Source organism: Chiloscyllium plagiosum, unplaced genomic scaffold, assembly GCF_037043375.1.
Source record: "Chiloscyllium plagiosum isolate Xiang-an unplaced genomic scaffold, Cpla_swu_hap1 HiC_scaffold_24, whole genome shotgun sequence".
NCBI lineage: Eukaryota > Metazoa > Chordata > Chondrichthyes > Orectolobiformes > Hemiscylliidae > Chiloscyllium > Chiloscyllium plagiosum.
In genome coordinates, this window is record NW_028270162.1 from 24,548,171 (window position 1) to 24,574,996 (window position 26,826).

The window sequence follows — 26,826 nt, forward strand, 5'->3', positions numbered from 1 at the left end:
ATAATCAGCTTGAACCTTAACCTTGGTCCTATCTAGACCTGCATGCTCCTCAGATAAAGCCACAAGGTTATAATGTCATCTATCATTATCACTATCACAAGCCTCATTCCTGATGAAGAACTTATGCTCGAAATGTCAATTTGCCTGCTCCTTGGATGCTGCCCAACGGGCTGTGCTTTTTTAGCATCACACTCCCGACTCTGATCTCCAGCATCTGCAGTCCTCACTTTCTCCCTATTGCTGTCTCTGTCTCTTCTCATCTGCTGCTGAAATGCTTATCCATTCCATTCTTCCTTCTAGACTTGACTATTTCCACATTCTCCTGACTGGTCTCATATTATGCATACATGCCTGTTTTTTTCACTCACACCAAGTCTTGTTCATCCATTATCCCTCCACTGTGACCACTGGTTCCTGTATCAGCAATGCCTTGATATTGATTATCACATCCTAGTTTACAAACTGTTCCTTACCACCCTCCAAGACTATCACACCTCAATTTTCTTTGCTGCACCACTGGTGGCCATCTCTTTGACGGAGCATTAGCTCATCTATTGGAATATTTTCTTATGCGGAGCGGTGTGACATTTTGAGTTGTTTATGCTGCTGTGAAACATTTGAGTTATTAACTGTGGCTAAAGGCACTACGTCAATTCAAGTTGTTGTTTGTGTGGCCTAGTATGGCAGTGGCAGGCACATTTCCCTGGTGAGCCACTTGAGAATTATGAAATGTCTTCTCAGTGCAAATTATGGTTTATTCTTGTAGTTCATTTACCAGCAATTAGGTTGGAGCATATTCTATTAAGACGCACCCTACACAAGCACAGGGTAAGTGTGAGACCTCACTGCAAGCACCTAATGGAATTGATTGCTGTATGCAATCAGTTTATCTCATTAGTAATGCGATTCTCCACTCCATTCGGTCTCATATCCAGAATGTAAATGGCATATCAAGGAATGTGACATCACTGGAGTGATTTGAATAATAACCAAATGCTTTTTCTAGTGCGGCTGTGTTTAAAGATCACATGTAAATCAAATGTCAGGGGGGGAAAAATTGCTTTTTAGGCTGTCAGGAAAACAATTTAGCATCAGTTAGAGGTGACTGTTGGTAGCTGTCTGAATTATGCAAATGAAATCTCACGGCAGCCAGTCCTCAAGCCCCTTGTTTGCAGAAAGGAAACAGGAAGGTTCTTTAACCCCTGAGTAACCTTGTCATGGCAGACAGTGCATGAACGATGTCCCAGTCATTAATTAAGGCACATTGTGTTGGTCTTACTGTTTTATTCTTATTTAGAACTCACTACCGTCCCCCCCCCCCCCCACCGCCTCCAAAGATGCTAATACCCTCCCCCAACCCTCTTTGCCCTTCCTCCATTTTTGCAGGCAAGTAAATGCCCTGTTTCCGCTCAAAGAGATAATGAGGTGGAAAGAAATAATTTCCTTTGATGGGAGAGATCAGAACAAGAAGCGTTGGTGTGCAGGTGTATAGATCTAGCAAAGCAGCGCGACAAGTTGATAAGTTGGTTAAGAAGGCATATTGGACACTTGTCGTTATGTGTCAAGACATTGAATACAAGAGCAGGGAGGTTGTGATGTGGAGGTGCCAGTGTTGGACTGGGATGGACAAATTTAAAAATCACAACACCAGGTAGCTGACAAAGGAGCAGCGCTCTGAAAGCTTGTACTTTCAAATAAACATGTTGGACTATAACCTGGTGTTGTGTGATTTTTTTAAATACTAAATAGTGTTAATTAGGCCAAAGATAGCATGTGTTCTGGTTGCCACACTATGGGAAGGATGTGTTCTGAATAAGATTCATACAGGATTTGAAATATTAACCCTATTCCTCTCTCCACCGAGGCTGCAGGAACTGCTGTGTTTCTCCAGCATTCTCTGCACTGGTTTCAGATTTCCAACATACAAGGTATTTTGATGCTATCCTTTATAGGAAGGATGTGATTGTTTTAGAGAGGGTGCAGAAAAAAGATACTTCAGGATACTACCCCTTCAGCCCCCTCGTTCTAAGGAAAACAATCAGTTTATCCAGTCTCCCTGCATCGGTGAAACATTCCTGTACAGGCAATATCTTGGTGAATCTTTTTTGCACCCTCTCTAGTGCAATTACATCCTTCTTATAAAGGATAAAATCAAAATACCCTGGATACGCAGTGAATGCTGGAGAAATTGATTGAGATGCATGAAGTTCTGAGGACCATAGACAGGGTAGAGATGTAGAAACATTTTCCATAGCAGAGCGTCAATAATTGGGGCACAGTTTTAAGGTAAGGAGTAAGAGGTATGGAGGGGACTTGATGAAATATGCTTGCCCCCAGAGGGTTTTGGCTGTCTGGAACTGAATGCCTAAAAGGCTGGTAGAGGCTGAGACCCTCAAGACCCTCAAGTTTAAGAACTGTAGATGTACGCTTGAAATGCTCCAAGCTATGCTTTATTTATTCTTCACAGACGTTGCTGGTTAGGACAGCATTTATTACCCATCCCTAAATGTCCAAAGGGCAGTTAAGGATCAACCACATTGCTGTGAGTATGCAGTCACATGTAGGCCAGACCAGGTGATGGTGGCAGTTTCCTTCCCTAAAGGACATGACCTACAATGCACAATGGATTCATGGTGATCATGTGACTCTTAATTCCAGATTTTACTGAATTCAAGTTCCATCATCTGCTATGGCAGGATTGGAATCCAGGTCCCTAGAACATTATCTGGATTTCTGGATTAACAGTCCAGTGATGATACCTGTAGGCCATTGCTTCCTCACAAAGTACTGGAAATAGGATTAGAATGGATGAATATTTGCTTGCTGGCATGGACACAGTAGGCTGAAGAACTTTCTTCCATGCTATAAAAATTATATGATTAGAAAGTGTAACCTTAGATTTAGAGTTATGTCCTTCAGGTCTGATGTCAGGAAACTTTCTTCACAGGAAGATAGTTAGAATCTAGAACTCTCTCCTCAGAAAATTGTTGGCACAAGGCCAACTCAGAATAACAAAACTGAGGGTGATCGATTTGTGTTAGACATGTAGGACCAATACACATCATTTACGACCAGATTAAATGGTTGCACAGATTTGAAAGATTGAAAATGCTTCACAGATGCTGAAAACAATTTACAGACTTCAAATGATCAACTTAAAGTTTGAGTCAACTGCAGGATACAAAAGCCTCTGTTCATGTCATACTGACAACAGCCAGGTGAGAGAGTCAGTTAATTCATAGGTAGGTGTTGAAACTAGGATAGAGAACATGATTTCACTGAAGCTGATGAAGGAGCTGGACTCTGAAAGCTAGTACTTCCAAATAAACCTGTTGGACTATAACCTGGTGTTGTGTGATTTTTAATGTATCCCTTGCATTGACATTATCTGTCTTCAAGGTTAATAATGGCTTATCGAGATGGGCATCTAAGACCGTTTCCACCTTTGGTACAGGAGGAACTTCAATTGTTGGGATGCCAGTCTCCACAGATTTGTATTATTATGATCCATGAAGTAAGAAACCAGTCAATTGCTACACCAAAGATTCTGCATTGCAACATTGATCTAATTCACTAACTTTGGCCACAGCCAGGTAGAGCGGATTCAGTCTGTTCTGTCAGAGAATGACCACTGCAAAAGCAAAAAGATCATTATCACAGGGTGGCCTGAATACATCAAACAGGTCCCTCAGCTGGTGCATTCTTTCTGGACAGTCAGGGACAAACAAGGACACTCTAGGACTGTAATCTGCAAAGGCCACCAAGTAATTCTCTAAGTTCTACGTCAAGACATGCTAAACCATATACATATAGGTCACGAGGGAGCAGAAAGATTGGTGTGAATCCATTCTTTAGCCTGGTATAAAATAAGGACAATGGTAAAGGTAATCAAGTCATGTGACAAATGTCAACTCCATCAACAACAACAAACAAGAGACTTCCCCTTCAACATAGGATTCCTTCAGAACCACATTGGAAGATTGTGACTGTCATTTTCCATCTCCAAGGACATGCATGTCATTCTGCAATAACGCGCATTTTGTTAATGCAAATTCGTTGTAACACGATTGATGAATTGGGGACATTTTCTACAGCGTGAACTTTAAAAGCATGTATTGGTTATAATGCGATTCCAGCCCCATTTGATGTTTAAATGGTGCTGCTATTATGCAATTTTCTTATAACACAGGGTTGGACAAAAACAGAACCACCACGTTTTAGCAGATCTGACTAATTATATTCAGGAGACTGACTACATCCCTAAATTCTCCTTTGTGTGACAAATCAAAGATACTATTTGACACCATCAGACTTACTTTCAGAAGACTTTTGATAATGACCTTCACAACAAATTAGTGGACAAAGGTAAAGCACATGGTATAGGAGATAATATATTAGTATGGAATGAGAATTTGTTGACAGACAGGAAACAGAGTGAATAAAGATGGGTCTTTTTCCAAGGGGCCAGGCAATGACTAGAGGGGTACCCACAAGGCACAGTGCTTTGTCCTTAGCTATTCATGATATATAAAAATGGCCTGGATGAGGGAACCAAATGGGACATATCCAAGTTTGCTGATGACAAAAAATTGTTCAGGATTGTAAGTTGTGATGAGGAGGCAAGGGAGCTTTTCAAGATTATTTGGACAAATGAGTGAGGGGGCAAACATTTGGTAGATGTAGTACAAAAAGGCTAAATGTGAAGTTAAACTCTTCAGTGAGATGAGTCAGATTAAACACAAAAAAAAGTTCTGTTGTTCTACCACAGATGTGCCAGACCTGCTGAGTTTCTCCAGCACTTTGGTTCCATGTCAAATTTCGAATATCCACAGTATTTTATTATTATTTAAACTCGGAGAAGAAATTGGCAGTACATCTGTACATGTGATCAATCTGGAGGATGACCTGACTACTGAAGATATCGGATGGAATATTCCATCTCCTGACTGATGTGGGCCATGGTGAGAAATTGGGGAAAACAGTTATGACGTCTAGTGAGGACCTTCTTGACATTGAGAGCAAAACGTTCCATTTCCAACCAAGGGTTAAAATGGTGAAGAGTGAGCAACAGGAGGTTATTTATACAGATTATCACTCTGTAAAACCTAACTTTGCCTCATTGATATGCTATTCCCCACCCACTGGATAGAAACAAGACACCAAGAATTGCTGACATGATAGTCAGAGCAGATACCTAGTTACTGCAGATCACTGCTTGCTCCTCAGACCTCCATCTTGGAAACCTGGCACCAACTTCTCAGGGCACACTGTGGGCAGTGACCACACACACACACCATGTCTGTAGCTCTTGGCATCCGACACATCTCATTGCTTTACCATGGCAGATCTCCAATAAACTTATGGTACACCTCTGAACTTTACACTTCAAAAGAGTAGCAGTATTGGCACCTCTCAGTGCAATGCTGCTGAAAGGACACTTTGCATGCAGGGATGGACTCCCAGTTCTTGGTTAGTTTTAGGTTGCTTCTTAGTGATTCCCAGCTATTCTCTCAGCAATTGCTCACTTTGCGCCTGCCTTGATGTTCACAGCATCCATGCCTTGCCTTGTATTTTTGTCCTTTGTCCCCTCAGCCAAACCTTAAAAGGCTCTCAGTTTATCTGTCTTGCCTTTTAGAAATGGCACAAAGCAGAGCATGGTTGCCAGCAATCATCAGTCAAGGAGGCAGACATGTTTCTGCGCAGCACCATACTATATTAACCTCAAACCTGCATCACATACCAGCTGCATACATGTCAAAAACATTGCATATGTTTCATGTAAACAGCCATGTCTCAAAGTGTAAAGGGGAGTATTCCTCAGCAAAGGAAGAAGCCTTTAGGAAGGGTGTCACAGCAGAGAATGTCAATGGCAGCCATTGACATCCAGGACTTGGGCAGTCAGTCAACTGCTTGGGACAGTTATGGCCAAGTGCTTCATACCTCTATGGTTAGGGTTGGACCATGGTCAGCCTTGTGGGTCCAGTGCTACCAGTTCAAGAAGTCAGTGATAGGCAGTACGATGGCACAGTGATTAGCACTGCTGCCTCACAGCACCAGGGACCTGGGTGCGATTGCAGCCTCGGGTGACTGTCTGTGTGGAGTTTCCACATTCTGCGTGGGATTCCTCCGGGTGCTGAACCTGGGACTCACACGGTGAGGAACAATTGCTGTTTCCTTCCATCATTCTGTAAAAGTGCAGTGCGCAATGAATTTGAAAATGGTTGGTACCACACCTGGAATGGGCAGGTTAAGTGTTTTGGTCTGTGACGGAGGGATCTTCAATTTTGAATGATATGAGGTCCTTCAGAGGGCAACAGCATTACAGACACCCAAACATGAAACCCATGAAAAGTGACACTTTGCCGATTTCTGCTAGGATTCAGCCTATCATGACAGATAACACTGCAACAACAAAGGAAACATGTTCATCTATTTATGGCTGCTTTTGTAATTCTCTTACATTTCAGTCCATCTTCCAGTAATGATCCAGCACTTTGCAGAGCGTAGTCAGCTTTGAAAAATGTGAAACCAAATTTTTGGAAGATAATATCTGAGGAGGATAACAGAGATGTAAAGCAAGTCAGTTGAAGAAATTAGTCCAGTCTCAAAGAGCTTCTGAAGAGCTACCAGTAGAATAGGGCAAATCATAGGAAACATTTAGCAGCCAAATAACCAAGGAAAGAATTGTACACTTACAATGCACTTTCTGATCACCACATGCCTCAAAGTACTTTACTGTCAGTAGAGTATTTTTTGAAATGTAATCATTATTGCAATGTGGGAATAGAAATGTTGATCCATGACCCAGTGATACTGACAAACAAAAAATATCTTCAAAAAAAACTGACAATATAATAGAGTATAATAGTGTTGAAGAAGCAGGAAGGCTGCAGAACAACTTGGACAGGCTAGGACAGTGAACAAAGAAATGGCAAATGGAATACAGTGTGGGAAAGTGTGAGGTTATGCACTTTGGGAGGAACAATGGAGGCATACAAGAATACAAGAGCAGAAATGTACTGCTGAGGCTGTATACGGCTGGGGTTAGACTGTACCTGGAATATTGTGAGCAATTTTTGGGTTTGTACCGGAGAAAGAATGAGCTGGTCTTGAAGGGTATCCAGGGGAGGTTTAGAATGATGCTGGGGGTGAAGGGCTGTCATATAATGATTCCGGGTCTATACTCGATGGAGTTTAGAAGGATGGGAGGGCGGTGGGGGAGGAGGTGCATCTCATTGAAACTTACAGAATACTGAGAGGCCTGGATAGATGGACATAGAGAAGATGTTTCCATCTAGGACTCGACGGTATAGCCTCAGTGAAGGATGACCCTTTAGAACTGAGATCAGAAGGAATTTCTTGAGCCAGTAAGTGGCTAATCTGTGAAACTCATTATCACAGAGGACTGTGGAGGCCATTGAGTGTACTTAAGACAGAGGTAGATAGGCTCTCGATTAGTAAGGAGATCAAGGATTATGGGGAGAAGGTAGGAGAATGAGATTGAGAAACATCAGCCATGATTGAATAATAGAGCAGACCTGATGGGCTGAATGGCCAAATTCTGCTCCTATATCTTATGGTCTTATGTTATTTTGCAGATTGAATTATGATTATGATTCAAATGATATTGCCACATGAATTGGCTTGGACACACAGTCAGCTGAGGAAGGTGATTATAGGGAAGCTATTGCTTGCATTGGTCCACAAAAAAACCACCCTAGGTTATCCAGAGACTGATGCACCACAGGATTCACTTGAGATCCAGCTGAATAGGATTCAGGTTGCAGCCACAATGCCACAGTATTTGCACACTCTGGGGATCTTCAACAACCCCCACATCAACTTTCCAGAGCATCCTGGCATTAACATATTCTTAGTGGTGGATTAAGATTTTAAGATGCTGGAGAAGGAGTAGGCCACTGAGCCCATCGAATCTGTTCCAGAGTTCACTGAGACCGTGGCTGATCTGTTAATTCTCAACCTCACTTTTCTGCCTTTTCCCAGTTACCCTTAATTCCCTTACCAATATAAAAATCTCTCAATCACAGCCTTGAATATTAGTAATGATACAACTTTGTGGTAAAGAATTCCAGATTTAACATCCTCTGAGCAAAAAAAATTCATCTGCAAACTTGGTGACAGTATAATCATTTCTCTCATCCAAGTTATTAATATAAATATTGTAAATAATTGAGTTTACAGAAAACAGTTAACATTTACAGCTGTATACAACAGCAATTTTACAAGGGAGAGGAGCAGCAAAGCCAGGCCCCAAACCCTACCGTTCAACCAGTTTACAGGGAAGTGAGGACAAACCCCAAATCCCAGTTTCAAATATGAAAAGATATCAACAATGACATTTGTACATGAGACAATACTTACATACAAAAGTGCAGACAATACAGACCCAGCAAGCTACCGCATATCTGTCAGTTAGGGCTCCATGATTGGTCCAGGTTAACAGCCCCAAACAAGAATCTCATGGACAATGAGATGCACCTGGCCATGGTTCCAATCACTGCAGTACCTAATTGTAGTTGTAACATCTTTCACTACATTTTGTGTCTATTTCCTGTTGCTCATAACAATTCAGCACACATTGCCGGATGCTCCATGTATATTTTGCAGTGCTTACCTTTCTGGGCTGAATGTTTCCTCCTAGTGTTCTTTCCAGATGGCAGTTCCACTCTCAGGATACAAATGCAATTGCTGCATTAACTGGACCATCAGTTCAATCTTCTGAAAGTCATCTCATGAAGTGGGTACCTCCAGGATCACCATCCAGTCAGAGATGGTGGCCAGTATTGAGGGGGTGGGTAGGCGAATCAGTTGTTGCATTTGCAAGGGCTGCTAAAATCCTTCCTCATGTCTACAGTGGGATAGATACTGAGGTGGGTGGGATTAGAGAATGCAAGATGAAAGACAGGCATGAACCAGCTGAGGACGCAGCAGATGCTTCTCCACTGCTAAATCCATCCCTGACATTTGTTTCCAGCAGATATTCCTTGTACATGACTTTGTACTTGCCGATTTGCACCTCCAATCTCTAGATTGCCTATTATCTTCACAGTATTCTGACCTCAAGCTGTGCACTTTCCTCCTTTGAGTTGACAAGCTGCAGACATTTCAGGGTGGAGGGAGTTCAGTGTCACATATAACACATTGGTAAAATTGTATTGAGTTAGCACTTGTTCCATAGGTAACTGATCCAATTATATTTACAAAGATTTTTCTGGTTTGTTTTGGATGTGGGAGCCAATAGGAAAAGTGGTCAGGGCTTTGGAGAACACAATAGGTGTGGAAAGATAGGTTAATTGGGTCTGTTGGAATTGATGAGGCCATGAGAAATAGCCTGGGGATTAATGATAGAATCATAGAATCCCTACAGTATAGAAACAGGGCATTTTGGCTCAACAAGTCCACACCAACCCTCTAAAGTTCATCCCAGCCAGACCTATTCCCTTATCCTATTACTCTACAGTTCCCCTGACTAATGCATCTAACCTACACATCCCTGAATACTATGGGCAATTTAGCATGGCCAATTCATCTATCCTGCACATCTTTGGACTGTGGGAGGAAACTGGCGCACCTGGACAAAACCCACGCAAACATGTGGAGAATGTGCAAACTCCACACAGACAGTCACCCGAGGGTGGGATCGAACCCAGGTCCCTGGTGCTGTGAGGCAGCAGTGCTGTAGGCTCATTTATTCAGAAATCATGTGGTCAATTAGGAACAAAAGCTTATTATTTAGCTTCATACTAGATTTATTGACAGTGCAACAATACATGCATCTACCTCCTCCTAACCAACATCCAGCATCCCAGAAGTCTTTTTGTGGGAGCAGAAGATTCTTAAACAATTGTGTACTCTTAATCTTGGTAATACAATTAACATCCCATTGATATCATTTTCCTCAAATTAAAATGTTACAATATACACAATATTTCAATAGCAAATGTAAAAGAATGATTTTCCATATTCTGTGTAGCATGTCAAAGAATAAAGTGTTCCTTTTTGAGGACCTCCAATGGTCTCTGTATAAATGTTCTTTTTTGTAAACCAGTCAGACAACTGGTGACTTGTATTGGCTCATTCCACCATGTATTCTTCACAGTGTTTCATTTATACCAGCAAACTCAATCCTTAACCTTTTCCAAGTCATACTCTGTTTCAAATGTGAATTTCCCCTTACAGAATGATTATCTACATCCAATGGGCAAATCATTTCCAGTATGGTCCATTTTATAGGATTCCCCAAAAGATGTGAAAAGCAGAACCCCATATTCACTGCTTCTACTCGATTTGGTGTGTCTGTATCTAAGGTACTTTTATCGCCACTTTATATTTTCATAGTTTCCTAGTCCCAGGGACAACACTTTCGATTTTCACCACTAAGAATATTATAAATCCAGGTGTGCAATCTGGAAGATTGGCATGGGAGGATGAATAAAAACTAATTTTCTATCCTTCTGGTCATCCAATGCTTGAGTACACATTTCCCTGAATTTAGTATTTTTGTAATGGTTTATTTGTCCTGAAACCATTTTCAATTTTAGCGTGTTTCATCATAGGACTTAGTTCCAATGCACTGTAACCAACATTAAGTTTTATATGAGTACATAGCCAATTTAACTGCTCAATTAAACTTCCTAACTGGTCTGTTTCTTCTTTTAATGCAAGATCACCTTTCTATGATAACCTCACACAATTTATTGGGACAGAAGCAACATGTTTGAGATAAAATTGTTGATTCAAGGTTACCCTAGCCAATTCTACTTACTGCTTGAGCCTGGATAATTTAAGGTCCTTGAAGCCTGTCTTAAAGTCACTTTCAATCTTAATTATAAAAGATTGCTCAACTTCCACTGAATCTCCCCAAAGCAAATCATTGACAAACATCAGAAAGGTACCTGAAATCTTCTGCTTGAGTGACCAATAGAACATTGTAGGGTCTGCTTTCTATTGAGTCCGGCTTATTTTCCGCAAGTTCGGCCTAACTAAGAGATAGAATAGCCTTGATTCAATCCCTGAACACACTTGTTTTGTTTCCACAATTTCTCTTCTACATTTTTTTGCCTCTTGAGGCAGTTTTAAAAACACTTTCTCTCTGAAAATTTCTGCTTTGGAAAATACAGCTCTCATATTGATTGACCTGGATTCCTACGAATACATGGTCAACAGAGCTAAGAAAATTTTCAGCATTTCTTTTCCCCCTGGTGGGGGGAATACGCTGAAATCCTTTGATTTTTCCGTCTCTTTGCAAACCCTGAACCACTAGTCTCGCTTTAGCCTTATATATCCCATATTGGAAGATGTTTTTCTGTGCATATCTATTCACTTGATTAGGCTGATTGGCCTCTATCTGACACTTCAGTATGGACATTATATTCTTTGCAACTATCCGTTTCTTTATGTTTTGCCTCTCATATTAGTGCATTTTCTAATTTGTCGGCAGCCTCTAAAATATCAGTGTTGTCAGGGCTTCTACTTCTTAAGTTGGTCTATCCTCCCTGTTCTATTGCATAACCTAGTCAAGCTACATCCTTGGCTTGTCCTCCTTTGTATTTCAGAACTACTGCTACAGGAACTCTCCCTCCAATGATCAGAGATTCTGTTTCCAGAACACGAATGTTTCCTCATACAGTTATCTCTCCCAGGTCTATTATGAAAGCTCACATTGCATTTTCTGGCTTTTTACTGTCTCAGCACATTTTGTCAGCCCCTAGATCTTACCTCTTGTCTATCATTTTGGATTCTTATCCAATATTTGAAATTGCTGGTCACTTGCCCCGCTCTCATCTTCATGGCTTCCCTTTATTTATAGTCAGCAAGGCTTAAAATGACCCACTTATATTCTTCTGTCACTACAGATATGCTGCATCTATTGATTCCCGTTACCTACCCTGCTAGTTGCAGATGTCTAAACCTTGACCTACAGCCCAAAATGTCTCCAACATTTGATACTAGTTGCTAATCACATGCTTGAAGCTGCTGAATGGCTCAGTTGGAAGGCACCATTCTGAGGCTCAGGCCAAGATCGTTGGTAGGATAAAATAGGCAAAGCTTTATTCTGCAGCTGATCCACATTGTACCTGTGGAGCTTGATAGGCAGAGCTTCATTATTCACTTAACTTTTATCTTTCTGTCACTGAAATAGGACTGCTTGATGCTAATACTGGGTGTGGAAGACATGAATGTGCCCCAAATCCTGTCGGCAGTATCAGTCACCTCAACTGGTGCACACATTCTCAATTCTGCTTTACACAAATACAACATAAGGGAATTTGGAGGGAAGGAGTGATTGTGATGGAATGTGATGAAGATGCAATAACCGGGTCTGCACACAGTCAGTATGCCTTCTCAAGCTAATATCATAATCAGCTGTTAAAGAAAATGTTTAGTTTTCGTTAGATGAACATCTGAAGCATCGTTCAAATTTGTCATAGGAGACCAAGTGCCCTCTGTCAGTGAGTTGAATTACATGGCCACTGTGGGATTTTTTCTCTCTCTCTCTGTTGAAAAGAAGAGAATGCAGAACAATATGTAAATGGCTCAGGGATGGAAGAAGCTGAGAGATGGGGCTGTGGTGTTTAGTATTCAGGTGCTGTTACCAGAAGCCAATTAATCAGCCCAGTGGCAGGAGCGATGCAGAGAGGATGAGTTCAGCCTTCATGTTGATGAGCTGGTCCGGGGCAAATGGTGCTGCACCTGAGCTCACAGTTAGAGATGCAGAATATGGGATCATGGGAATAGCTTCAATCCTTTGTGTTTTTCTGGAGAATGTAAAATGTCAGGCTGCGAGGGCTGGGTGTGTAATATCTACTTTAAACAATTCAAGCAGTGGGTACTCTGCTTAACCCTTTCAAATGCACCCAATATTATTTCTAATCTGACTCTGCAATCCTGACATAATTCATGGTTGAAGTCCATTTAAATATTTGCTTAAATTGCAGCACTTCAAAACATTGACATCCAGAAGGCTGGAAATTACTCTGCAGCATCGTATTGTATGAATGTTTTAGCACACTTGGGTATCAAGCCACTTGCTTCACTGTTTTACTGAACGCAACCACCAAGGGTTAAACCTTCTGTTAGAATGCTCAAAGAGATTGCAAACAAGGGCTTCAAATATCAGAAGATAATAACTCGCGGTGCACTTTTCAGATCTATATCGTGAAGCATGTCCAGGTGAGCTGAGAAATTCTTCCTCTATCAGTAATCCTTCTGAAATTGTAAACAAAGTGGCCCATGAAAATCTTCCTCCTTTATGAAGAAAAAGTTGGTAACCTTATATTTTCCAACTGAAGCCATAAACATATCTGAAAACAAAGTAAAGGTAAACAATTGTCCACAGATATCAAAGAGGGAAAAGAATGCTAAGAATACACAGACTTCCTTCTGACTATAAAGAGACTGACAGATCTTGAGAGGAGAGTTGAAAGATTAATGTGATTTAGATATTGAATAACAGTTGCAAGGGAATAAGTCACAGTTGGAATTTAAACTGCAAACTTCTTATCGATCCAGTCTCTCTACCTGTTTCTAAGATTTAAGCTTGCTCCCATCTAATGTGGTACATCTTCTTTTTGCTTTCTTCCAGCTAAACAACTTATTTCTGGCTTTTTGAGTTCTGAGGAAGGGTTAATGCACCCGAAACGTTAACTCTGATTTCTCTCCACATATGCTGCCAGACCTGCTGAGCTTTTTCAGCAATTTCTGTTTTTGCTTCTGATTTGCAGCATCCGCAGTTCTTTAGGTTTTTATTTCTGGCTTTTCCGTGTAAAACATTCAATGGCGAGAATTTTGTCAATCAAATGAGATTTGTTGTTAAATATTGGATTGAGGCAATTAAATTGACAGAGGAGGTCTTTTATTTCTTGATCCCCAAATTTAACTCAAGGAGGAAATGGAGTCTGCAGAGGCCCAAACTTATGATGATCACGAGAAAGCATCTCAACCCTCAGCATGTGTGCTCATAGAGATTTTCATTTCCAGGCCTCATGTTAATACCTGAACCCTGGCTGTACCTGTAGTCAGTCCTGGAAAGAAATAGAAAATTCTGGGGATGGGGGGAATTCAGGTCATCCCAAACAGGTTACACGAGGATTGGAATGGGGAGGTAAAATCTGTAAAGTTCATGAAATGAGAGACCCAAGGCAGGGTAGGTCCAAGGTGTCCATTATGAAACTTTTCATGACCTAAGCAGTGATGATTCTTATGGTTAGGATGCTGCCTGCTGTCACGTGGGTTCAGCGATTTTCCATCCCCTAGCCCATCTGTAATTAAATAGCGATCTATCATGATATGTCATCAAGATATGATCTCACCAATTAAGTTTGTGCTGTGCTTTCCTGGGCCCATTGTTCTTTCTAAGCTAGATTTCAAATATGTTAAGAAGGTAAATACTGCAAACACAATGTGAGCCCCTCACTGTTATCTTAAACATTTCCTCTGTCTGTCTCCCTGGATTTGGGGAGTTGAAATAGTCCCTTCAGATCTCAAGTTGAGGCCAACTCTGGCATATGGAAAGAAAGCCCTCATGTCCATTGTTCTTTAGGGTTCCACAGGAAAAGACTTTGAGGAAGACACATGGTGGCTCAGTGGTTAGCACTGCTTCCTCACTGTGCCAGGGTTCAATTCCAGCCTTAAATGACTGTCTGTGTGGGGTTTGTACATTCTACCTGTGTTTGTGCGGCTTTCCGATGGGTGCTCCAGTTTCCGCCCACAAGATGTGCTGGCTAAGTACGTTAGCCATGCTAAATTGCCCTGTTCCACCCAAGGATAAGCAGGTTAGGTGGATTTGATATGTTAAATGGGGGTTATGGGGATAGTGTTTGGGTTTGGATGGTTTGTTCTTCAGAGGGTTGGCGCAGACTCGATGGGCCAAATGGCCTCTTTCAAGATTTTAGGGATTCAGTGACAACACAGCTCCGAGCACACTTGGGCCTAGAGTCCAAATTTAACATCACATTGATGATCTGATTCAGAGAGATTACACAAGGCATAGTAAGTGGTGAAGTGGGACACTGGTGGACTTGGGAATGCCTGATATTTCACTTGAGGCATCATATTGAAGAAGCATAAGAAGATCATGGGGGTTCATATTGAATCTACTGACAGAGCTATCAGATCAATTCTGCTGATCAGGTTCTCATTAAGGGAATAGCCTGAAGTTCCTTATTATCAATATCTTCTCTATCAATCAAGCAGCATTTATAAACATTACCTGGCCTACAATTCCAGGAAAGGTTGGGGTTGTTTTGAACAGAGAAGACTGAGAGGTGACATGTTTGATGCATATGCAACTGAAGGGGATAGGAGTAGAAGAGGTGGGAGGAACCTATTTTACTTGGCAGAGAATTTTAAAAAAACAGGGTCAAAGACTCAAGCTAAGTGGTAGAAGGATTAGAAGGACTGTGAGGAAACTTTTTTTTATAGAATATGATGGATGACTGCAATTTTCTGTCTGAGTTGATGATGGAGGCAGAGCCTGTAAACACTTTTAAAAAGTGCTTGGATCTGCACCGAGAGTACTGTAATATGCAGGGCAATGGGCCGTGTCCGGGAAGGTGAGATTAGAAAGGGCATCTAAGTATCTTTGGTCAGCATGGATAAGATGGACAGAACGGTCCCCTTCTGTGCTGTATCATTTCTATGGGTCTATGACTCTGCACTTCACCTATTGTGTTAGTTGAACTGGGAGTGCTGGATGGTGCAGTAAGTGGGGAACCATACTCTGCAATGAGCCCATCCATTATTAAGTCCTGGAAGGAGCTGATGTTGCAGGAGCTCTTTTGGATGTTTAAAGCTGTTCCTAATTTGACCTCTGAGTTCTTGGTAGAGCTGTACAATGTTTCTAACCTGTGTTGAATGGAAATATTAAATATTAACTGCAGCTACAGAATATTCCTTTCCTTTGCACTACACTCCTCACATTGAGTAGAAAGTAGACCAAAAAAAGATCAAGTTGGGGTAGCAGGGAAACGTTTGGAACAGTGAAGGGACAAGAGAATCCTGGAGCTATATTTTTCTCTGTTTACTAAATTCAGATGTAAAAGCAAAAGGATTAAATGTAGAGGAGACAGCATTCCCATTGACTACAGACAACAAAGGGGAAGAATATATTAACTTGTGATTCAATATATATAAAATGAATAGATGGTTGTTTCAACAAATATTCAATGATGGCCTCAACAGTGGGAATAACGCATTGAGAAAATATCTCCTGACAACCCTCCCTGCCACCCCACCCCCAACACCCTATCCTATCCCAAAATAGATGCGTAATTTCCAGCTGAGTACTAAACTGGGTACAATTAGCTTCCTCGGAGCTGAATGCTACAAGTTTCTAAAGACAGTAATTAATTTCTCTTTATATTATTGAGCGTAAAGCAGTGCTGTTGAGACTGGAGAAAATGTGAGTTTATCAATCACATGTCTGATGGAAGGTTATTACAAGGTTATTTGTTACAGTGAGGTATCAGATTATTCACTATGCTCTTTGTATTATAATGTACTTGTTGTTGCATGCAACATTTATTTAGTTGCAAGTCCCACGGGGGTTTTGGAAAGCCATTAAGGTATACAGGATTATGTATATCCATGGCTAGTTTACGTCCTTGCTCGTTACCATGGTGCCAGTGAAATTCCGATTTGGAGTGTTGGCAGCCCAGGTGTCAAAGCTTAAAAAATGGGAAAACGGTCTTCTCCGAAATGAAATAATTTTGTTGTGGAAATTCTGAGCGATTTTGTAATTTCATGCTTGTGTATGATAATTTTATGCTGTCCTGCTTCGTGTAGCTCAGTGCTGCCAGAGACTGACAGCTAATAAATACACCACTCTTCACCCTGTATGCGACATCTCTGTACAGATAGATACATATTATCTATGTACATGGGGCAATTATCCAGCCCAGAGCATGCCTCTCCTTACCCCTTGTGACCCCAGCAATGTCAGGATGAATATCCCACCCTTTCACAGCACAGTGCACCTGGATAATGCACCTCGGGTGATAGAACTGAGCTAATGGGTGTTGCGTTAAATTATCCTGGAGAGAGCATCAAATATTCCAGAGATCTGTTGACAGAAGTAACAAAATGAAACAGGATGCACAAGTGACAAGATTAACTGAGAAACCTAATAAAGTAATAACTTATCACTTCAGCGGTTGAATTAGAGAAGAAAAGAATAATGTTGGGTTTTAGCGTACAGTAAAACATCTTCTTCACATCACGTGTCATGAACTTGTATCTGTTTAGCAATTGGAAATGAATGGCCACACTGGGTGTTCAATTATAAAGAATCATAGAGATGTACAGCATGGAAACAGACCCTTCGGTCCAACCCGTCCATGCCGACCAGATATCCCAACCCAATCTAGTCCCACCTGCCAGCACCCGGCCCATATCCCTCCAAACTCTTCCTATTCATATACCCATCCAAATGCCTCTTAAATGTTGCAATTGTACCAGCCTCCACCACTTCCTCTGGCAGCTCATTCCATGCACGTACCACCCTCTGCGTGAAAATGTTGCCCCTTAGGTCTCTTTTATATCTTTCTCCTCTCACCCTAAACCTATGCCCTCTAGTTCTGGACTCCCCGACCCCAGGGAAAAGACTTTGTCTATTTATCCTATCCATGCCCCTCATAATTTTGTAAACCTCTATAAGGTCAATCCATATTTTGTAAATCTGCAGTTTCAAAATACTTGTGAGGGAACAGCTGTTTATCACACCAGCTCCCACAAAATTCAGAGACAATGTTGACACTGCATCCATTTATAGAAACTCACTGCCTGCCTTATTATATATGCTTTATTTTAATCACCCAGTTCCTGTCTGACTCTGGCATTAATGCTCTTTAATGCCAGTTTAAGCCTCCCTTCCTGAGACTGGGCTGCAGTGTTGGTCTGTTTACATTTGGGTTAATCATGTTTACATGTGGCCTGACCAATAGTCCCTACAGAGACCAAAGAGGTCACCACTGAAAGTGAGATAAAAAAACACACACATCTGATTATGGAGCCAACTGGAGAAGCTGTGACCCACTTCCTGGATCCACAACAGTTCTGGCTTCTATCCAATCTCCTTACAATCATCTCTCTCTCTCTCTCCTTCCCAATTCCCCCATTCAGACTAGGAGGTAGCTAGTCAGATTTGTCCTTGAGGAACTATTAAACAGTTTCTAGACATCGAAGTGGTGCTAGCACAAAAACCAAAACAGAAATTGCTGGCAAAATTCACCTGGTCTCATAGCATCTGTGGAAAGAAAGCAGAGTCAATATTTCGAGTTTAGTGTCTCTCCATCAGAAATGATGCAGGCAGCTAGCTATCAATATATTAATGCTGGGTTGGCATTTGGCACACTCCCAGAGTTCTTCAGTTCCATCCATATGTTTATAGAAATGAAGTGAAGACATCTTGCTGGCTATTTCTAATTCTATTTCAGACAGAGCTTAAAGCTTTCAGACATCAAACTATAGAGATGATGATGTCTGAATGAATGTCTTCACAGCTCAATCAATCTTTTTCTCTTATTTACTCATGGGATGTGGGCATCGCTGGCTGGCCAGGATTCATTACCCTTTCCAAGTTGCCCTTGAGAAGGCAGGGCCTTCTTGAAGTGCTGCAGCTCATTTGCTGTATGTTGACCCACAATGCCCTTTGCTGAGGCCATTCCAGGATTTTGATTGAGCAACAGTGAAGGAATATGGATATATTTCCAAGTCAGGATGGTGAGTGGCTTGGAGAGGAACTCGCAAGTGGTGGTGTTTCCATGTATCTGCTGCCCCTGCCCTCTAAATGGAAGTGGTTGTGTGGTTGGAAAATGCTGTCAAAGGAACTTTGGTGAATTTCTGCGGTGCATCTTGTTGATAGCACACACTGCTGCCCTTGAGTGTGGTGGAATAAATTGATATTTGTGGATGTGATGCCAATCAAGCATGCTGCTTTGCCTTAGATGGTGTCAAACTTCTTGAGAGTTTGGGAATGGGGGAGGCAAGGAGGGAGTATTCCATCACACTTCTAATTTGTGCCTCGTGGCTGATGGGCAGGCTTTGGGGAGTCAGGAGGTGAGTTGCTGACTGCAGCATTCCTTGTCCCTGATCTGCTCTTGTAGCCACTGTGTTTAAATGGCCAGTCCGGTTGAGTTGCTGGTCAATGGTAACCCCAAGGATGTTGATAGTGAGGGCATTCAAATATGGTGACATCACTGAATGTCAAATGGTGATTAGATTGTCTCTTATTGTGGATGGACTTTTCCTAGTATTTGTGTGATGTGAATGTTACTTGCTATTTGTCAGCCCAAGCCTGAAGATTGTCCAGATTTGTTAGATTTGAACATGGAGTGCTTCAGCATCTGAGGAGTTGTGAATGGTGTTGAACATTGCACAATCATTGGCGAACATCTCCTCTTCTGACCTTATGATTAAGGGAAAGTAACTGATGAATTAGCTGAAGATGATCAGGCCTAAGATACTACGCTGAGGAATTCCTGAAGAGATGTCCTTGAACTGAGATGACTGACTTCCAATTACCACAACCATCTTCCTACATGCCAGGTATGATTCCAACCTGTGGAAGGTGTTCCCCCTGATTTTATTGTTGTGTAGGTACAAGTGTTATAATTGAACTGGAACAGCTTAGCTGGGGGAGCGGCAAGTTCTGGAGCATGGGTCTTCAGTACTATTACGGGAATGTTGTCATAGTCTTCGCAGTATCCAGTGCCTCCAACCATTTCTTGATATCATGTGGAGTGAATAAAATTAGCTGAAGACTGACAACTATGATGCTGCAAGAAAGTGAGGACTGCAGAGGGCTTTTGTCCGAAACATCAATTTTCCTGCTCCTCAGATGCTGCCTCATCTGCTGTGCTTTTCCAGTGCCTCACTTTTCAACTATGATGCTGGGGATCTCTGCAGGAGGCCAGGATTGATCATCGACTTGGTATTTCTGGCTGAAGATTGCTGCAAATTCTTCATCCTGATCTTTTGCACTGATGTGCTGGGCTCTTCCATCATTGAGGATAGGAATATTTGTACAGCTCCCTCCTCCGGTGAGTTGTTTAATTGTACATCACCATTCACGACTGGATGTGGTAGGTCTGCAGAGTTTAGATCAGATCCATTGGTTTTGGAATTACTGAACTCTATCACTTGCTACTTGTGCTGTTTGTCACACAAATGGTCCTTAGTGGAAGCTGCACCTGGCTGATACCTCATATTCAGGTATGTCTGGTGTTGCTTCTACCATCCCCTCCTGCACTCTCCATTGAGCCAGGGTTGATCCCCTAGATTGATGGTAATGGTTGAGTGGGGAAATGCTAGGCCATGAGGCTACAGTGTGTTGGTGTACAGTTCTGCTGCTGTTGATGGTTCACAGAACCTTATGGATACCCAGTCTTGAGTTGCCTGAATGGTTTTAAGTCTATACCATTCAGCACGGTGATAGTGCCACACAACATGATGGAGGTTAATCTCAATGTAAAGGCGGGGCTTCAGCTCCACAAGGACTGTGCAGTGGTCGCTCTCACTGATACTGTCATGGACAGATGTTTCTGTAGTTGGCAGATTGGTAAGGGCAAGGTTAAGTATGCTTTTCCCTCTTGTTGGTTCCCTCACCACCTGCTGCAGTCCCAGTCTAACAGCTATGTTGTTTAGAACCCATCTAGCTCAATCAGTAATGCTGCTGCTGAGCCACTCTTGGTGGCGGACATTGAAATCCCACACCCAGAGTTTATCTTGTGCCTTTACCATCCTCTGTGGTTCCCCCAAGTGTTGTTGAACATGAAGGAGTACCAATTCTCAGTTGAAGGAGGACAGTATTAGTAATCAGCAGGAGGTTCCCTTGCCCATGTTTAACCTGAAGCCATGAGACTTCCTGGGTCCAGAGTCGATATTGAGGGCTCCCAGGCAACTCTCCCTTTACTGTATAGCCCACAGTGCTGCCACCTCTGTTGTGTCTGTCCTGCCAGTGGGACATGATATATTCAGGGATAGTGATGGTGGTGTCTGGGATATTGTCTGTGAGGTATGGTCCCATGAGTAGAACAAGTCGCACAGACTTGTTGCTTGACAAGTCTGTGAGACAGCTCTCCCAATTTTGATACCCGCTCCCTCCCCCCCCCCGATGTTAGTGAGGAGGACTTTTCACAGTTGACATTACTGTTTCTGCCTTGTTGTTTACCATGCCTAGGTCAATGCTAGGTGGTCCATCCAGTTTCATTTCTTTGTTGAGACTTTGTAGTGATTACTTACTGTGAAGAGCAGCTAAGTCTAAGCTCAAAGCATGGGTTGGCCTCACCAAGCTGTGTAACTGTGATGTATCTCCTGTGTATATAGGTCACTGCTGGGAACTTAGGGATTGGCTCTCAAGTGAATGGGATGGTCAGCTAATGCAGTTTTACCACTAATTGGGATCTCCTTGCCTGCTTGCACTGAATACAATTTGGAATAATCACAAAGAAATATCATCTTATTTTTATGAAATACATGGGTGAGGAGCAATGCAGTCCTGATTTCGAATCAGGAAATCAATCCATATCAACAATATTTCAAATTGAATTTGTTGATAAAATACACGTGCATAGATTTTATCATACTTTCATTTATGCACAGTCATTACAATTCGACACTTACTCCCTATGTAATTGGGCGCTGCTACCTAGGCCTACCCAGCATGCTCAGTGCTCCTGCTGTTTCCATGCTTGAGGCAGGCGCTTAAACTGAGCTGACCCAATTCTTGGAAGCAATAAAATGGATGTCAACCCTACTTTACAGATTGATTAGTAGAGTTGCCGGCTGACACTTGTGGGGACGGGGACAGACTGGGCTCAATTCAGGTTTGAGGCATATGTTTCAAATACTGTTTCTAAATAGTGAAATTTTGGGGAGGGGTTGTTGCCGGTGGTTTAATTTCTGATCTGAACCACCACATTGCAGGCTCCCAGCTAGTAGATTGATCTGAGACAATTCTACAAAATTAACTGGATCGGCATTTCCAAGGAGACGAGCTATGCTGTTGTTCTGGTGGCTTCACCTTTTCAATGTCACTCATGTTTCATCCAGCACTTTCTTTTAACCTTGCTACTCTTCCTTCACTTTTCACCCCTTTTCTCTTGAAGACAATATCTTTACCTGGGGTTTAAGGTGCAGGTAAACTGTGCTACCTGGACGTAGAAATTTAAATTTGGATAATGAAGGAAGTACTTTTTGATCAATCTGTTTGGATAGTTCTGTCACACATCCAGGGCAACTAGGAGTTGAAATCAGACCTTCTGGCCCAGAGGATGATACATTACACTGTACCACAAGGCCCTTACCTGGATGGTTAATGTTAGCATGCTTGTTCCCTATTTGGTCAGGAGAAACTCTGTTGGGACAGCTTGAAGTCAGCACATTCTTCCATGTTTTGTGGACAATGTTGATGAACATGAACTCAAGCTGAACAGCTCTTTCATGTCCCAGGGAGCTGAGGCCAACTGTAGCATCCTTTCCCAGCTCAGAGGCAGTAACTCTGCATTTGGGAAAGCAAATCTTAGCAGGACTTATACACTTAATGGTAAGGTCCTAGGGAGTGTTGCTGATCAAAGAGACCTTGGAATGCAGGTTCACTCCTTGAAAGTGGAGTCGCAGGTAGTGAAGAAGGCATTTGGTATGCTTTCCTTTATTGGTCAGAGTATTGAATACAGGAGTTGCAGCTGTACGGGACATTGGTTAGGCCACTGTTGAAATATTGTGTGCAGTTCTGGTCTCCTTCCTATCGGAAAGATATTGTGAAACTTGAAAGGGTTCAGAAAAGATTCACAAGGATATTGCCAGGATCGGAGCATCTGAGCTACAGGGAGAGGCTGAACAGGTTGGGGCTGTTTTCCCTGGAGCATCGGAGGCTGAGGGGTGACCTTATAGAGGTTTACAAAATTATGAGGGGCATGGATAGGGTAAATAGGCAAAGTCTTTTCCCTGGGGATGGGGAGTCCGGAACTAGAGGGCATAGGTTTAGGGTGAGAGGAGAAAGATATAAAAGAGACCTAAGGGGCAACTTTTTCACACAGAGGGTGGTACGGGTATGGAATGAGCTGCCAGAGGAAGTGGTGGAGGCTGGTACAATTGCAACATTTAAGAGGCATTTGGATGGGTATATGAATAGGAAAGGTTTTGAAGGATATGGGCTAGTTGCTGGCAGGTGGGACTAGATTGGGTTGGGATATCTGGTCGGCATGGACGGGTTGGACCGAACGGTCTGTTTCCATGCTGCACATCTCTATGTCTCTATAACTCAACAGAGGCTGTGCATCAAAACTAGGAATCCCCTCCTTTTGGACAATAATAAAATAGTTTGATGATTCCTGCAGCTTCACTGTGCCATACCTGCCTAGAAAGATATATGTGCTGGTCAATGACATTGGACATTTTGGTGAGTGATCTGAACTGATTTCGTAATAATTTATCTTAAATAAAATTGAATGCCACGGATTGCAGTCATTTGCTAAAATAAAATGCTGGAAATCTGAAAGACAGATCATAATGTAAACTCATTGTTGGCCTGAAATGTTAAGTCTGTTTCTTTCTCCATTGATGCTGCATGATTTGCTGAGGGTTTCCAGTGTTTTCTGTTTTTAGTTTTGGCAATTTGCTCCTTCTTTACTGGGTCTGGAAGAGTTAACATGTGCTCTGTTCAAAGACTGATGGTGCTGCACATAAAACATCACAAGGAGCCGATTCCTATGGAAATCAGGTTGAAATTATTTGCATTTGATCTCACAAAGATGTCTCATACTCACAGCCAATTTCTTTTCTTTTTTGGCTGTTTGGATACGTTTTGATCTGTAATACTTGGAATTGTTCTGGGTGTTGCTTTAAATAAAAATCTTGAAACTAGATGCTGGTGCCCACCATTTGAATTGCCTTTGAGAGCAAAAGCAGGATGAACCTGATCTTCTCCTGACGTCTGATAAGTGTTCTGCGAGCTGAAACTCTATATTCTGGCTGGAAATGAGTTTACCAGAGTCTGATTGGCCGTTGTCATGGCTACTCTGTTCCAATACTACCATTTGTCTATTTTAAAGTTCCAGTACATTACAGTGACTACATTTTTCATTTTACCGCCCAGGACAAGGCTCCTCTGTTTCTTTCTTTGTATAAGATTTAACAATCAGCCACATTCCTTGTCTGAGGTTTATAGAGGTATACAGAGGGAGCTGAGTAGGGGAGGGAGGGAGCAACCACCTTAAAGGCATGCGCTCTTCATTAAAACAGCATTTGTCAAATACCTTTTCTGAAGCTGTTGCTCCTTTAAATTGATAACTATTTGGACTCAATCCACCACTCCCAGGGATGAAAGGCTTTTGGTGTATTTGTATCATTATGTTAAGGAAAAAGCTGAATTCATTACCTGTTACTAATTTTATATATTTTCACTTTGACTTTCTTTCCCTCTTCCCTTTCCTGCCTTGCTAGTTACATAAAATATACAGTGCTGAAACACACCATTCAGCCCAATTCATTCTTAGGCTCCACACAACTCCCCTCACACAATCTTTCATCGAACCCCATTGTTACAGCTCACAGTGTTGGCTTTTCCCACCCACCATATTCTTTTTGTTTCTAGGGTCTTCGATGATTTGGTTTACAAACAATCAAACTGGGTAGAACAAATGACCCATTAGGCTTCTTTCTATCTCTGCCCTCCCTCTCCATTTTTAGCCACTTATCCAAATTTCTTCAATGATTTTTGTATGACTGGAGAGGTGTCCCACCTAGGACTCACACTTAGGACCACCTGATTGGGAGAACTCTTCAGTCTGGACCCAAATGTTCCCAAATTGATGTGTTCATGGTTGTTGGAAGCTATATCAACTTGCAATGTTTCTCAAAAGGAGGATAATGTGTACTGTTATATTTTTAAAAAGCCTTTGAACAGCTTTAACTGTTGACAGCAATGATAAACTATCCAACATGGCAATGCCTTTTGAAAAAGTGTACCTCTGATAGCTAATGGTGATGAGTAACAGACAGCACAAAGGTCTCCACCTTGATTCTTAGATGGTGCAAGAATTGCAAGATCCTTTGTAAATGATGAAGGTCATTGAACCCATCACAACATTCAAGGTCTTGACTTTGTCTGTCCTGGTGAGATCATTATGGTTCCGCCCACATTGCAGTCACATTTCCTGGAAAAGTCAGATGGTGTTGAAACACTGTGGCAACTCCAGCCTCTTCTGATCCTATAACGACCTTAGGATCTCAGACACCTTTGGTTGACTTTTCTCATGGGCTTTCGAAGCTTGACATCAGGAACAATTCCTGAGACCCACTTGTCAGGAACCAGACACAACATTATTTTCTTGGATGGAGCCTTCCAATTGGCCACCTCAGAGCTCACCGTGCCATTATGGAGATCTAACAGAACCCTCATTGTTGCTGGCCCAGTAGGGGTCCATCAGTTCGAGAGTCTTGGAATCCCTAACGGGAGAGGTATACACTGATGAAGTAGGTTTGAGAATGTGAGTGAGCCTTAAAATTGAAGGCACACTCAGAGATGTAAAAATAATAAAATATTTCAGTGTGAGGGGATCCTCGGATCACAGAGGGAAGCTTCTTTGGCTTGATCATTGGGAGGATGGGACAAGCCTTTCTGTCTGCAGCTCTCTTTTTTTGGGATTTTGAGCGTCCAGTTGACAGCCACATAGCTTGTCATGGGCAGGTCACCTCCTGATGCAATGTGTCACAGATGCTGCAGAATAGCTGCTGGATAGGGCCTTTCCTACTTTAATGGTCTATTCTCCTCTGTGTACAAGGCAAGTCTAGTTTTTCCACGTCACCATCAGGAGCACAACTGGTATGTATCTCAATTTGCCTCTTCCTCCTATTTTCCAAGCCTTCCTGCCTCATTTCCTGCCTACAGGGAACATGACATTTCTGACCTTTGCAACCAACACCAGATGGGCCTTAGCTGTATCTGCTGACACATTTCTGAAAGCAATGGGTTCTGCTTGTCCCCAAAACACACTGCGAAGTGAGTAGGTGTAATCCAAAGGGTTTGTGATTTTTAAATGAAGCAGTCAAACTGTCTCCCTTTCTGAAAAATCAATTTCATAAAATCTTTTCCCTAAGGTTCATGAACTGAATTTCAGGTACTGGATTTATGTGTCACACAATTAGATATTTAAATAATTCTTCAAATCAAAAAATTGTACAATGCAGAGGAAGCCATTCAGCTGCCTTTCCTATGTTAGCCCTTTGAAAGAGTGCCTGTGTAATCCTATTCAACTTCTTTTTCGGTATGTGTATGGAATGAGCTGCCAGAGGAAGTGGTGGAAGCTGGTACAATTGCAACATTTAAGATGCATCTGGATGGGTATATGAATAGGAAGGGTTTGGGGGGATTTGGGCTGGGTGCTAGCAGGTGGGACTAGATTGGGTTGGGATATCTGGTTGGCATGGACGGGTTGGACAGCAGGGTCTGTTTCCATGCTGTACATCTCTATGAATCTATGACTCTATAAGCATGCATCCAATTTCCTTTGAAAGCTACATTTGAATCTTCTATCTTTTCAGACAATTCCAGATCACTGTAACTTTGCTGCAAAATGTAAAAATTTCCTCCTGGACCAATCCCAACATTTTTGTCAATAATCATAAACCTGAATTCTGGGAAATTCTGACCAATATCTAAGCTTAAACCATAACCTTAAACCAATCTAATTGCCTTCTCATTATCATATTTCTTCTCAGGGAAACTTGTTGCCTGCACAATTAGCTTCCATATTTTCACTAATAGTTGATTGGCTATAATAAGTTTTTCATCATCCTGATGATGTA